Source organism: Amia ocellicauda, chromosome 17, assembly GCF_036373705.1.
Source record: "Amia ocellicauda isolate fAmiCal2 chromosome 17, fAmiCal2.hap1, whole genome shotgun sequence".
Lineage (NCBI taxonomy): Eukaryota > Metazoa > Chordata > Actinopteri > Amiiformes > Amiidae > Amia > Amia ocellicauda.
Window position 1 is genome coordinate 20474628 of NC_089866.1, and position 15025 is coordinate 20489652.

Here is a 15025-nt window from a genome sequence, read left to right on the forward strand (position 1 = left end):
AGGGCAGAGAGTCTTGTGTGCAGTTGAGAAATGCTCACCAGACCATAGCAATTCAGTCTGCCTATAGCCAGAACGCTCTGCAAATTGGTAAAGCATGAGGAACCCGAAAGTGGGGATAACAAGGTTTTACCCACCCTATTCTCCAGAGCTGCAAGCCAGCTCTCAGTTTATGCTTATCTATTTATTTTTCCAAAATACATACTCCTATAGTGTCACATGGGGCACATAATGAGACCTATCCACCTGAATTACATTCATAACCCCTTCCCCCAACGTTATGGCTTCTTCAAGAAAATGATGCCAATAATAACTACTGGTAGACATCTAATCACATTCACAGGTGTGCATTACAGTTCAGATGAGCCAAATCAAAAAAAAAAAAATCACACGATCACGATTTCCCAGCAGGCTTACCCACAGTGCAATTCACACAGAGTTTTGGAAATACATGCTTCAGCAGAAGGAGAACAAGACAGCCTTATAACTGCATTGTCTGGGTAACAGACATTGGCTGCCCCGGCCTGTATCCAATAACACTGGACACACAGTAACTGTGACCAGCTCAATTCCTAGAGAGAATCCTAGAGGCCAGGATTTGTATGGATTATAAATGGGGCATCTTTTTGTCCTCTCCCCTGTTTCTAAGCGAAGTGGAGGCGAGAGAGTAAGATTGGGCTAAGTGGGACAATTTCCCAGGTCCCGAGTCTGTGCAAACACCGACGGACAGAGGTCAATGAACGTGCCTAAGAGAGCCCATTTTCAAGCACACATCGAGGTGAGCAGGGCTTCAGCTCTCACAATCTCAATGAATTATTAACCCTACAGGTCACTAAGTGCCCTTTCTTTCTCTGCTTTAATGTTGCCATGGCAACCATGAAACAACATAGCCTGCTACAGCTTGACAGGAGACCACAACACCAAAGCATACACAGCTTCCTTACGCCATGCAGTTTTTGGTCGCCGAGATACTCCTTTTGCAAAAGCGATGACATCATACTGTGTACAGCTGGACCGGATATAGAAAACAGACTTGATGACCAAAATATTTTTCTTGCAAACCCCCATGTTCTAGCAGGATCTAATTTTAACTGTGTACAGACGTTCTCATTCTTGTTTTCTGGGCAACATTGCCACTAGAAAGGATAAATGAAATAACAGCTTTAATAAAACTATGTAGATTTGATAGGAAAGGATCTTAACCCTGTGTTCTGGATGAGGGACCTTGGCAAACTGCAGTGACCTACATTTATTATAATTTTTTTTAAACTGCTTTAGTTTCCCTGCGCTGCTCGTCTTACCCTGATTTATCGGCTGTCCACATGAGACTCTGCAGATCACATGGCCAGCAGCCTAAGGGGTACAGAGCGGAGTCTAGTGCCAAGACAGATATTAAAGTTCCAGTTAGCACAATCTAAAAATCAATATGGATAGTGGTGAAGGGGAAGCCAAAGAAGACTGGAATAAAAGTCTGCAGACGCACACATTTTTTCCTCTGCCGTTAGGGATATGATGCACCGATTAAGGAATTGATAAATGTGTACCCACCTGCAAAACGCTGTTAAACAGCTCATAATTACACGTGTTGATTTTTATTGGCACACCGTCAACAGCAACAACAAAAAAGTATCAACCACACCCATAGACAAACTGCCAATGAAAGAATTAGAAAATTGTTATGAGCTTGCACTTCTCTGTCTTGCACAATGTTTTTACCAGTCACTATACATTGCTCTCGTAAGGATCTCTGTTTCAAACAAAAGCCGTTACCCACCCCCTCCACACTCACACCTCAGGGCTTTGCACTCCTGAGTGCCTCTGATGGAACTCAGTCAGCCAAACCTTCTGAAAGATTCCAGTGCCACTTAGGCCTCTGCTCCTTTCATGGCAGACCTGGCTGTGCAGCTCAATACGAATAGGTGTTGATAGCTGTGGTTGTCAGTGAGCCAAGACCAGGCCAGTTTTAGTTTGTGAATAACAGCCTCCCTGGTGCTAATCACACAAGGTTTCCAAAAGTGCATGTGACCCACAGAGCTTCGATTAATGGCAACAGCGTTAGAAAGATTTAGTGGCATTTGGGAGAAGTGAAACCTTACCCTGACCTAAAGCTGAAGTCCCCTCTCAATATTATAATTATACATGACTTAACCGGGAAACTGGAATGGTTTGGATTTGGCGTTCCCAGCGTATTAGACTATCAACACACCTCCCTCCATACAGAGAGCCTGAGGAACAAACTAGGTCCTTTGAAGGCCTGACTGCTCTCTCAGTCATTGTATCCGACTAGTATTTGTTTTAACCCACTCACTCCATATCCTCCTCATACAATTCCTGTTCTTATCCCCACTCCCAATTTCTTCCTATATAATGTTTTTATTTATCTACATTTATAAATTTGATACACTTTGATGACTCAGCTTCATTCCATGTTAACAAACCTTTTAGAAAGGTATTTGACGATCAGAGGTTCGCTTAATTTCATCATAAAACAAACCTATAATTCAGAATTATCACTTATTTTATTTATTAGTTTATTTATGTTACTGGCAATTAGGGCTGTCAACTGCATTTTTAAAAGCTAGTTGTCTAGACCCAGGAAATCTGACACCTGGAGTCTCAAAAGAAGTCAATGAGTTGTCAAGTTACACCTTCTGCCGTTTTAGTTCGTTCCTGCATTTTGAGGATTATCATTTGTTGACTAAGACGGGGGTGAGGTGTGATGATACCAGTAAAGGCTTGGCTTAAACAATCAGTCAAATGACTACAAGGGCAGTGAAGGAGAACTGGTCAGCAGGCTGGAGAACAAACTGTAATGGGTGTGTGAAGGAAGCTGAACACTTTACTCCGCTCTGACATCACCGAAGCAGAAGCTGGGAAAACCGGGGGCAGGGGAGCCTGGGACTGACAGTGCGGCAGTGTAAATCGCCAGGGCACGCTGCTCTGACCCGCACAAAGAGCGCACTGTTCACAGGCCGGGCAGCCTTCAACAGCGGTTTCACACTGCAGGGCCACAGGCCAGCACTGGGCATGCTCACTGGCACCCCTGTGGAATCCCGTGACAGTGTCGTCATGGCACGTTTTAGTGAAGCCAGGGTACCTCTTAAAGAGCAACCCTCACCCAATCACACCCACACAGGTCTGAGGCCTTTGGTTTAGGCTACACAGAGTACCTTTCCTACAATGCAGAGTGTACCTCAGTATACCATAATAAAATCACAAAACAGAAGCTTTTATCATTTTCTGACAGCTAGGTTCAAGGATTTAAACTGGCTCATCTCTTGCATGATCAGGATTTATTGTCTCTAAGCATTACCCAGCATGACACTAATTAACAAATCAAAGCCCAAACAGCACAAAACACTGTTGTGATGTTCTCGTAAATTAATTTGCAATGTGTTTTAACATCTAAGCATGTTTTTCAGAAAATACAGTTCTCAAGCATTCACAATTCAGCCACACAAACAACCAACCAGCTCAGGACTCACCCAGCTGTGCTGTTCTGAAGCTGCTGCAGTACAGAGCAGCTCTCAGTCTGTGACAGGAGACTGAGACGTTACAGAGAGTCCCATCTGGAGTCTTTTCTGGGCCAGAACAATCCAGCCCTGATAAAACAAGCTTCCAAGTCCCACCCAGGGCAGACCCATAAAGATCGAAGCCCTGACTCACTACTGTTGAAAGAAAGAAAGCCAGGATGCGTCTCTTGCCAGTTAACTTAAAGATGAGCGTTTTCTCCTCTGAAGCACAGAAAGCGTAAAAAGTCAGGTGGAACAGGTTTATGAAGGTTGTAGACGTGACAAACTTTCCTAGACTTTGCCTCAATCAAGTTGGCACAGATTACAGTACGGTTTGTGTCTCACGCAGTCTTCGAGCAGAGGTTGGCTTAGCAAAAACAAACCCAGGCCCTGATATCCCCTCGGATTTTTGTCTCACAATCAACAGCAGCAGTGATCTGCGGGTCTATGACTTTCACCGTAATCTGACGGTGCCAAGCCTACTGCACCAAACCATGACTGTTCGCCTCCACCCACAACAGACCCATGCTGGCCTCACCGGGCAGCTCAACGCAGAGGATTTACCCAAGTCAGACACCACAGCATCTGCCCACTAAACCTGCAGGCTACAGGCACGAGCGAAACACTGGAATTAAGTTTAAAAATAGAAGTAACAATCAGCACCAGAGCTCCAGACTCAGTGCAGATACTGTAATTACAACCCCAGTCATGGGACTCCCAGTGTAAACAAATGCAATGAACACTTTTAGAGCCTTCCAGAAGCATGGCTTTTGTCCAGCGCAGAGGTGACTCATGGGAAACTAATTGATATCTCTGCCACACGGCCCATTGTTTTTAAATGTACTGCATTGCCTAAGCTGGTCATGCACAGTATGCCTAAGCAACTGCATTGGATTGGATTGCTTTCCCTTTCCATTTTCATCCAGCAATGTAAGAAATTGGCAGCTTATGCATTTGGAGTCATAATAGACCAGCGAAGAAGACAATACACAGCTTGCCAAACGTTTCAGCCCCAGTGTTTGCTGTCCTCTGGGCATTGTGGAAGACTCAAAGATCTATAGCAAGCATCTGGCACCTGGAATGACATTTAACCGGACGGCACTCTGGGGAAAGGCAGAGGGCAATGGGTGGTGACCAGCTGCTTGGCACATCTGGAGAAGGACTAAGCCACAGAGGGATGCGAGAGATCAGCAAAAGTCAGTGTGGGGGTGAGGAAGCAGCTTATTTATTAAAACAACGGCAGAATACGGCACATCATAACCGTCATCTTTACTGCATTGTTCTTCTACATTACCCACATCCTGGAATATGAAATCATAAAATAAACAAAAAAACCTTCAAAGAAAAGCATCCTGGTGTCAAAGCAATTCGGCAGTTGTCAGATGTCAGATTAGAAAACATTCCTTGCCAGAATGATCATCCTCTTAAACTAAAAAACAAATGGAGAAACAAATAAATAAAACAGGCTACAGAATCATACGTGAGCATTGGCACACCATTTAGTGAAGCTTTTATATAAGCCTGTTTATCTGCACATTGATCGCTTTTCCCCTTCCTGAAATTTAAGATAATTAGCATTGCAGATCAACAGAGCAAACCCTATCAACGAAATTGCCGCTCTTGCCTGCGCTCACACCTCTCCGATTCTGGCCAGGCCTAGGCTGGATTCTGGCTCGTTCCTTCAAAGCTCGCTGCTTTGCAGAGATCTCATGCCATCTACAACGTGGTAGACCGCTCCCTGCAAACCGCTTCAGATGCCATAGGACTCGTTATCAATTAATTGGTGGATTACAATGGTAGAGCTGGGTTCTGCCCATGAGAGTTCTGTCATTAACTGGCTGAGCCGAGCGTTACAATGAAAAGCAGGTTGATAGTGGAACAAAGACGCTCGAGCTCCTAACCAATCAACTCCTATTCTCCCTCCATCTCTGCCTGTCGAGTCCACAGAGCGATCAGAGCTACATGCTGCTCTCGCGATCCACAGCAGCAACTCCTATCTGGATAAGAAAGCCCCGAGTATCTGCAGCCATGCTGGCATATTCCAGCGGACAGGAAAATGGAAAATTACCCTTGGCCTGCCAGCACTGTGATTTCTGCAAATTATTACTCCCCGTTTCATCACCCATCCCACACACAGACTGGCCTCAATACTGCAGGCCAGGAGACATGTCGCCTTAGTCATTGCATTTGCAAAAAATACCATTAAAATTAATACAATATAAGAAGACAATATAGACCAATACAACTTGTGAAATCCTATAAAACTATATAATATGCAGTCAAATACGATGACCAGCACATTAAGAAAAGGTAGAGTGCTGGTGGTGGTGGTGGTTACCTGGAAGACAGCAAAATTCCTGGTTTTCCCTGTTGAACGAATGGGAGCTAGACCACTGAAACAATGCAGCTCAGTGTCAACAGTGTCTCTAGGGGCTGACATTCTAAGCCTCTCTGTGAATCTCTGTCTTCATGTGGTCATTTAATTAGGTTATTAAACCACCATGATCCAATTGTACAGGGCCACAAAACACTGTTTAATTGTACCACTGTAAACAGTAAGGAAGTGGAGCATTCTTTTCCCCTCATTACAACAGCAGAAGATTTCAAACAGACAAAACACAGCAGCTGCAGTTTCAAAAGCTAGGCTGTGTATATTATTTTGATTGTTCCAATGTGACAACAAGGCCTTTTCATCCATGTTTAATAAGACACAGGGTGGTTATTTATTTCCACATGCTGGTAGTTAGGTCTTGCTGTCTTCTGTTTGCTTGTCTATTATGTGTATGTACGAGATCAAAAAGTCAGGCTGTGCACAAAGCTGGTTTTATTACAAAAAGGTGCTTACCACAAACAAACAAAAAACACATTGTATTATTGTCTCCAATACAAATACAATGCTACTAAAATAAAATCCACACCCATGGATATCTGTATGTAAGTTCAGTTGGCTTGCAATTGAATTATACTTAAAGTTAGGGCTGTGCGATATGACGATACATATCGTAAGACGATAGAAAAACGTCTATGTTTCATATTATGCTATATCGTTTATATCGTGGTGTCGCAAATTGCAATCTTTACGGCAGTATTTTCCGTCATTAGGACGCTTTGCGCTCTTCCCGGTTCTTCCACACGTGCCGGGTGCGGCAAGAAATGAGCATCAGAAACAAACAGACATAAAGGAGAGTGAAGTGACGCACAATAACCAACACAACCAAGAGACACTTTAATGCGCAAGCGCACACGGTCCGCCCAGCTCTCGTCGCCGGGCTGAACTGGATCTGCCAGCAGCACCCCCACCCCCGCTAATTTAGATTGAGATCATTTGTATAAAATTAATAAACGTTTGTTTGCATTTTAATGAATTGGAAAGCAATGCAAACACATGCAGAAAGTATCATTTGCTTTTTATTAAGATGGTGAAGTGGTTCAACAGTTGTATTATAATAATAATACCTATTTTGTATTAACACCGTGCTGTATTTGTAAGTAGAATCGAGACGCGACAGTCACAGGAGAAATGTCTGTCCAGCAGATGTTAATGCGCCGCTATAGACCCGGCTGTGCTCAATCTGCCTGAATCTGTACCTTTACTGCGCATGTGCTGCGTGATTAGTATTACTTGTGTTATTGTGTTGTGTGACAGTAAATCATGCTGTGTGTGTATATTTGTGCTCTGAGGAAGAGAAGTCGAAAAGCGTAAGCATTATGATGTTCACTTTTTCTCTAATAAATAATTTTTGAGACATCGGTGAATATGGACTGTTTTTAGACGGGAGCTGCTGTCCTTCCTTGACCGGATAATTGTTCTATATAAAATCCCTGGGATAAGGCACCCCGCATTTAAGATGTATTAAAACTATTGTAACGCCTGCTATTTTTAAACTTATATATCCCATAACAACATACCACACGTAATAGTAATCACACAACACTTGCCCTGTAATGTGTTGCATTCTGCATAGATTTACCATGACAGCCTGCATGTAGTATTTGTTAGTTTTTCTTATTGGAGGATTAACGAAATACTTGTAGTTTGAATGTCTTTGGTCTTATTTTGTGGCTTGATTGGATAAAAACAAGAAATATATGGTGTATCGCCCAAACTTCTAAAAATAGAGATATTATTTTTAAGTCATATCGCCCAGCCCTACTTCAAGTACAATTTGGAGCACATAGTACTGTACTTTGTCTTGGGGTCTTATCAAGCAAATTCATACCAATGCCATCACCAGACAGTATCTGAAAAGCATGAGCCACACAAAGAAAATCAGATTATAAATTCAGAGCTCTGAAAAAGCACTTCTAGCTTTCAAACTGCCAGAATAGATAAAATACTGATGCATCTTTTTGGATTGGACAGAAATCCCAAAGCAGGATGGTGCCAGTGTCGAGTCAGCTGATGTCTGGTTCCTGTGCATTTTTTAATTGCTGCCTTCCTTGGCGTTTCGTGTCTAGATTCACACTAATAACAAAGAGTTACGAGCTGTGCCTGCCTGGCGTTTACGCTGTGGGACAGAAAGACACAGTGATCCAGTGCCCATCTCTGTGCTCACTGCTACAATCTCATCCTGACGTGGAGGGGGGAGAGGAGCGGGACACAAAGCTCTGGCTCCAGTCCCAGCAGCCGTTCAGCTGTCTCACACTGGATTCGAAACGTTTAATACAAACTGGATCCCGCATCATCACACACACACTCACACTCACACACGAAGGCGACTCTCTGAACACTCCTCTTCTCTGGGTTTCTGTACAGCCTGAACTGGGAAGCACTGAACCTACTGGCATGGCCTATGCAAGAACAAGCAGCAGTTACTAGTTTATAAAAATAAAAACAAAAGGCAGATTTTCTGTTTTATTAAATTAATATTTTCAATCTTTTAAAAAATATATTGATTTTAGTCTATTCAACAGAGCACGCAAACAGTTTCCCCATCTCTGAATGAGACGTTCACCGCACAAATAACCCAGCTGCATCAGTCAAAAGACATTCCCAGGTCAATCAATTTCATACTCTTTTCGAGATTGCTGTGTGTATAAGCGATTTCATTGTTTATTGTTCTTAATTAGTCTCGGGCAGGCTGACCAATCAATTTAAAATAGGAAGATCAAGTTAAAATTCCCTGGTGCTCATAACTATTCATGCTTCAAACCACATTATACATAAATCACCCATAAAGTCCACTGCAAATACGCTCCAAAGTAAAGTTTCTTGAGATTGCCAATGGCTTTTAGTCAGGAAATCCAACCTCTATTTGCTTCTCTGACCCAAGATCTTCCTAGCAGTGCCGAGTTGTCCATTCTACTATCGAGAGTGTTACGCCTACGTTTGTGGTGGAAGGTCAACTGGAGAGGATGATGTCACCAAGGCTTGCGGAGAAAGGAAGCGCGAGGGGACTGTTGCCAGGGCTCTGCGGAACAAGAAAGGACTTGGAAAGCTGCAGTCCTGTACTGTGTTACAATAAGGAAGTCTTACCCACAATACATGTCCAAAAAATGGGTTTCCAAAGGGCTGAACTGTTCAAGAAGAAAAAATAAAACAAAAAAAACATCCTCCTCCTATCAACCCACACCATAGCCCCATCCTTCACAGGCTTAATCGACTCGTGCTGCCTGACCCAGGTAGCAGAGTAATGAGAATGCCCGGTGTTGCCGACAGGCCAGTATTGTCCCCTGCAGTGCCGAACCAGGGCGTGTTTTGCCATAATGAACGCATCTGCTTAGGGCAAAAAAGGCAAACTCACTTTGCTTTGAGCAAAAACGGGAACCTTCAACAAAAGGGCCATGGAGGCGCGTTCCTCTCGCCTCCTGTGAAATAAAGAGCACAGCAGGGAAGTGTGGAGAATCAGCTGCTTAAACCCTCTCCCTGCAGACATTTTTAAAGACCTTTGAGGATCCACTGGGTCAGGATGCAGCGGTACTAATTATTCTAGATTTTATTAAATGTATTACCAGACAGAAGCGTTTATTTATGAGTCAATTTATGCATGTATTGATTTTCACCCATACTTGTTTATGAAATTATCTATAAAAAGGCAGCAGAAAACTATCAATTTCAGCCTCAATTAGCTGCAGACTAGATAAGCCCTAAATAAGCATAAGAAATGCCCAGCTATCCTAACTGTACTCTTCAGTCTGTGCTAGTGTAGGTAAAGCAGTATTCATATAATTGCATACATGAAGCGCATGCTACTAGGATGTTTAATTATTCTAAAAAAAAAAAAAAACAGACTTAGTCACAATGCAAAACAGACTGCATAAGAATGTTTCATGTAAACATTGGTCATCATAAGAACACAGGACCATGACGGTGACACGCAACAGTTCATACAAGCTGAACCAAAGGAGCCAAAACTGACACTGTGAATAAAGTGTTCTTCATAACCGAAAGCTAGGAGTCAATATGAGTTACAGCAAAATAGTCAGGGCAGCAAGATCAAGACTGAACAAAATGTGGTCTGTGGCGTCTGTTAACATGAGGAAAAGGCTTCTGCTTTGCATCTAATGAGGTGCAATTGTGGATTTTATCCTTAGAGATGAGAATTTGCGCTCTAAACTAAACCAGCCTGACATTTCAGATCTACAGAAAACATCACTGTCACTGTAGGAGTTTCTCTCTCTCTCTGAGCATCAGCTCTGTCAGCCTCCACTCCCCTGGGCCCACACTTCTGCATCAGCACATCACTTTACTCACTTGTACTCCAAGAAATCTGGCTGCAGGCACAGTTCTGCTGTCTAGGAGTTCTGGGTGGTGCGGAAATAAAGGTCTGTAGCTGAAGCTTGACATCTGATATTTTTATATAGATCTTTTGTTTAAAAAGAACAAAAAAGCAACAAAACAAAAGCATGGAAAGAAAGGAAACTGCTGATGAGAAAAAGCATACTCGGAAACCACAAGCATAATTCACAGGCACAGGCTGCCTTGGGCACTCTAGGCTCAGCCTCTTGGGCTCCAGTTTGCCCCTTGGCATGACTTTGAGGTCCTCTGTGTTAAGATGGAAGAATATAATGAGGAGACCAAATGATGTTCAGGCTCCAATGGCTCTTACTCTCACCACCATCTGGCTGGACATCAAAACGGAGGAAAAAACTAAACTAACAGCAGAGACCAACCGATAAGACAATAACACAAGAGCTAAAAGGGAAAAAGAAAAAAGAAGCAGTGAGACAGAACAATGCAGGGATGAAAGTGGAGTGACAGACGGAGGGAAATATAGACCAAAGAACAGCAGACAGCAGCTGGAACAGAACTAGACAACATGTCTGAGAAAGACTGGGAAAATGAAAAGCCTGGCAGCAATGTGACTGAGCCCACATGTCCAACCGGATACTGGCACCTCCACTGTAATTTCACAGATTCCAAAACTGGATTTGAGGAAAAAAAGAAAAAAAAACTAACCCAAACATTAACCATCTGCTATTTGCAAACATGGATCTCTGCATCATTTCTGTGTGGGGAGAAGACTGATACCGCAAAAAATATTATCATCTTTAAAAACCATATACCTAACACCTGAAACATGAGGCCCGAACTGTGCCTGTGCCAAATTGCCCGTTTTATTAGATACTTAATATGGGCAATTTGCCTACAGTTTGCCAACATGGACCTAATCAAGCCCCACTGTGTTAATTCCCAAGGTGCACATTCATTCGATTTGCTATATGTGAACAATGCTTTGGTTGCTTAGTTATACCTGTATTACAGAAGCCTAATCTTCTGGGCTGCTCAGCACTCTTGCCATTATGCACTTATTTTAACTCTGCTTCTTTATACTCCCACGTACTTAGGGATTGTTAACACCTATTGTTTTACTGCAACTTCTCCTCTGTCCCCCCGCCCCCACCCTTTAGCACTTACCTAGGACTTAACTGTATTATGTTTGCACTTGTGTCCTCATTACACTAGGATGTATACCTTTTGTATATCGTATGGGTTGTATTACTGCACTTTGTAATGGTTTAAAATGTTTCTCGTGTAAACTGTAAATCACCCTGGATAAGGGCATCTGATAAGAAATACATACATAGTTAGAAAATACTTTCTGGGCTACATCCACAAGGCAGGGTTTAGGATCTAGGAGTGAAGGTTCACAAGAGAAGAGCGTGCACCCAGTACTGGAACAGCTGCCCTACTTTCCCCATTCACTGAGCAAAACTAAAGTGTGTACATTTTTCATGATCCCACCATTGATAGAATTAGGCACTCTAGTATTCTGATCAATGAACTGCATCACAAAACCCACCAAAGAACAATGGAAAGAGCACAATGACAGAGTGCAGCTTGTGAGTCACTTACACAATGAAAGACCTAGGTGCTTCAATTACATTCCGGATGCTTCCAGAGCCAACCTCATTTCAATACTGAATTATTTAATTTCTGCTAATACAGCTGCATGTTGTATTGAATGGAGAGCCAAAGCAAACATCAACTAGGAGTGTTAAACTGGCCTGTCAATGTGAAAACTATCAAACCTCTAGGTCAGTGGTCTACAACTTTGGTCTTGGCGAGTGCCAATCCTTCAGTAACTTTATTAAAATATACTTGATTTTAAGTAGAATAATTGGCTGAATTAACAGGAAGCTCAGTTAGAATGAAAGCCGGAAGAGACAGACTCTTTAAGAACAGTGAGAAAGATCAGACCAACAAGCACGCACGAGGTGGCTAAAACTCTCTGGCAAGAGCCACAATTGTATACAGTCCTCCTAGGGATTCTGGGTCTAAGCAAAGACCAGCAATATATAATTTTCATTGCATTCAGGCATTAAGTTTGGTGTGACCCGTGGAAAGCAGAAACTGTCTCTCTCTTGTTCAAAGGCTTTTCAATCTTGGCACTTAATTATGACAATCTATCCCAGTCAGCTCGGTCCTTATACGGAGGATTTAAACAGCGCAGGGCCTGGGTAGCATGTCAGCCACACAGCTTGGTAAGCCTTCTTGGCTGTAATAGGGCCAGGTGAATGTGCAAGGCTAGGGAAGGGCATACCGTCCTTCAGCACTGTATTCAGTTTCTTATAATGAGTAAACCGAGAGGGAGCTAATGGAGTTCAGCACTGCGTCCGCCTCCAGCATTCACAGTGAAGGCTGAGGATGTCACGTGTAAAAGAGATCCGACAGACAGCTCCTGGAGGGATCCCTTGCTATAGTAGAGGAGTTAACGGTAATAAAAATGGAGACAAAGTAAACAGACACTGAAGGGCTACTATTCACAAAGCATTAGGGCCTGGGCAACTCAGTTCCCTGTGGAATGAGTGAAAACCATCATTCCACAGAATACTTATTTATTTATTTAAACATGCCGTCAGGGCTTTTCATATATATATATAAAAATAAAAAAATCCATCCTCTTGCCAGGAGAACACTGCAGCCATTTTGTAACTTCATATTCAGGCACTGGCATCCCACTTTGTAATTATAGGGTTTTGAATACACATAGACCTTTTTTTATGTTTCTTTTATTTTACAATTCCATAATGCTAACTTTAATCTAAAAAACTAAATAATTTGCCTGGGAATCCTCTTTTGAATTTCTGCAAGCCATCAAAACCCACACCATCAAGCACCATTGATTATTTATTATTGTGCACATTCATGGTTTTCTACAGTATGCCCATGCATGTGCTTCATCCCAGCTGATGAATTAGATGGACACATGGGACCACGCTGCTCAGATTGACAGCAGTGAAGGCTGCATCTCAAAATGGATTTCAACTTTCAACCAAAAAAAAAAAAAAAAAAAAAAAAATGGAGACAAGGGGGACAACTACATACCAACCACTAAAGATGCAGAGTAATTTCCAACCTCAGTTCTTCATCTCATCCAAAGAACAGTGCAATTAAATAACTTGCTCGGGGTAACACACTGAGTGAGAACAGACCCTCTTGGTGACAAACCATTCCTCTGCTGCAGCACTTTGAACACCCACAGGTATAAAAGGATGGCTAGGTCATGTCAGCCAATATTTTAAATTCTGCCAGCATAGCAAGTTAGATGATGAAGTGTTTCACCATCTGTGCCTTGATAGCAAGCAGCCAGTGAAAAGCATACACTTGTTTCAGTGGTAGATTGGAGAGCTTGGATTCAACCATTACATGGATGTTTTGCCTCCAAATCCGAGGTTTATATTAACTTTCTTTAAACGAGATCAGTGTAGAGTCAGGTTGGAAGCTGAAAAACTGCAGCTCCAACCCCAGCCTGCTGTAGGAAGCACCAGGAGCACAGCAAAAGAGCACTGACCAGAAACAGCATGGGAGTGTGTAGTGGTTGTGAAAATGACTTATAATTTTCCTAATTATTTTTTAATCATGATTGGGGTGGGGTGCCACTTTACTCTGGAATCCAACTATCACAACTGTGTTGCTACCCCATCCTCTACTTAATTTTCACAAACCTATAAGACAAGTGCCTCCATGTGCACCACTTAAAGGTCTGGAATAAAAAAAGGCTGCCAAGAACCAACAGTCACTGGGTGTACAACAGTGACTAGACTCCATCCTACAACATGGTATTGGCAATCAAATCCATAAGCCAAATCTCATGCAGCGGGATTCCAGGAAGACATGGATATCAGATGCTCCATTATGTGCCACTGTACAATAAAACAATCTCAATAAAAGGCATTTTGTTGCAGCGCTCACTGCATACGAAGTAGGCCACCAAAAAGACAGTCTCTTTATTTATGACTAATTGCTGCCTTACGCTCAGTGAACTTAAAGCACAATACCCATTAGTATTAATTGCTGCATTATAAATCAAATCGAATGCTAAATCAAGAAACGAAACATCACGATTAAATAGTACTGGAAGTCAATACAACATTACAATACATTCTCTCTTTTGCAAATTGTTACTACACTGGACGGACTAGACTATACACAGGCAAGCACTACACTGAATACAAAAACTAGCATTTGCAAATAGCTGTAAACAATGCACGACCCATCGTTTCCAGAACATTGTGTGCGAACTAAAGATCCTGATTTCAATTGATGACATGCGTAGAAAAGCCTTACTCCTCCTCCGGCGCCTCTGCTGGGAGGTCGCTGACCACTGTTCTATTCCGACGTCCAACTTCCGCAAGTGTGTAACTTATTAATGCAACATTGCAAGATATTTGTTGTTTTGCAGACGAGCAGGGCATGATCAGATCGAGTCACTGTTCAGTGGTGAACACAGTAATACAATAGAGGTCTCCATCATGCGCAACAGACTTGAGATAGAGTAGCCTTAATACAGAAGCAGTGGGCGCGCACTCAAGAGGCGAGGCAGGCGCAAAAGTGTCGGAGCAGTTTATTAGGTCTTGTGATTCCTAACCATATCCAATCATACAAGTACGTGCATCGTCCATTTCAGAAATATTTTTAATGAAACAAGTAGATCCACGTTATTTATTGACTTAGATCTACGTTATGCGTAAAACCTTTGGTTCAAGAAAGCTTATATCGCCAATTTTACACAATATTTATAAAGCAATCTTTCTATAATGCTGTTTAAAAGCGCAAGTACTAAGTGGATGGT

General features: G+C 42.4%; 1 protein-coding gene across 6 annotated transcripts in view; it reads right to left on the reverse strand.

Moving 5' to 3' along the window:
* The window catches only part of clip1a (CAP-GLY domain containing linker protein 1a), a 68692-nt gene that overhangs the window by 52742 nt on the left and 925 nt on the right, over window positions 1-15025 (reverse strand). The gene's annotated exons all lie outside the window — the stretch shown is intronic.